We start from the raw sequence: 1,193 nt of genomic DNA on the forward strand, positions 1-1,193 counted from the left end.
AATTTAATTTAAAATAAAGCAAACATGAGGGCAGGAGGGAGATGTGGCCATCAAGAAATAGTATTTTGAAGACAAGAAATATTAGAATGTGTTTGTGAGGCTATGGCAATTACCAAGTATAAAGAGAAAAGTTGACCATGTTGAAGAGAAGGGGAATGGTCGCAAGACTGTAGACACTGTGAACACAGGAGGGGACTAAACTCATACATAGATGATATATCCTCTAATAGGATCAAGGACAGCTTCTCAACAGGAAGAATGAAACATATGCAGGTAAAGGTAGCTGAAGTTGGTGAACTGGCTGATTGGAATTTGAAGTCGTTTTTGAGGAGAGATAAGATGCGTCATCATCATATTTGTGAGTTTAAAATGTGTATTAGGGAAGTGTAGTAGAAATGTCTGGGAGTGTTGAGTGACTATTGAGATTTCTAATGAAAAATTAAGCATTCAGTTAACATGGTTTTGTGATTTTCTCCAATAACATTCAGAAGGGAAAGACATATGATAGAATTTGAATCTTGTATTAGTGAACCCATTCTGACTTACTGTTTCCTTTTAAATGTATTTATAAATCATCTATTTGATTATTATTATGTCATCAGACTCAAAGTCAAACAATTTAATATGAATGTCATGTTTTTAGTAGGGAAACCTTATGAAATTCAACTGAATCTATATAACCCAAAGATTAAAGCCGTCAATTTCAGAAGTGTTACCACCACTTTAATTGAAATCTTCAAGTTTAAGACCATTCTCTCATACCTTATATGAAACCAAGGATCACATTACCTCTATAGTAACTGCTTGTGAGCCTAGAATTGGATTCAGCATATTGGTAAAATCTGACCTATACTAAATCCAGTTCTAATGTATCTTAGTATACAATTGGCCATTATTGAGGATATACTAATTCAGTTAGGAAAATATACGTTTTTTTCCTAGAAGCCATCTATTACCAGTGTGTATACAACCCACCCTCATCTGACTTTCTGTCAACTCAAGTATTTTATTACACTAATTTAATGCAGCAGATAATGAACTAATGTTTCAAGTGCTACTTCCTGCACAGATATCATGATTTAAAAGACTACTTCAGTAGCAATGGGGAGGTTTAGTTAGTTGAGAAAAAACAACTTTTCTATATAGTAAAAGGAATTTTCCTACAGCTGTTTGGTGCTTTGGGCCATTATTAA

This window comes from Suricata suricatta, chromosome 7 (assembly GCF_006229205.1).
Source record: "Suricata suricatta isolate VVHF042 chromosome 7, meerkat_22Aug2017_6uvM2_HiC, whole genome shotgun sequence".
In the NCBI taxonomy this organism is placed as follows: domain Eukaryota; kingdom Metazoa; phylum Chordata; class Mammalia; order Carnivora; family Herpestidae; genus Suricata; species Suricata suricatta.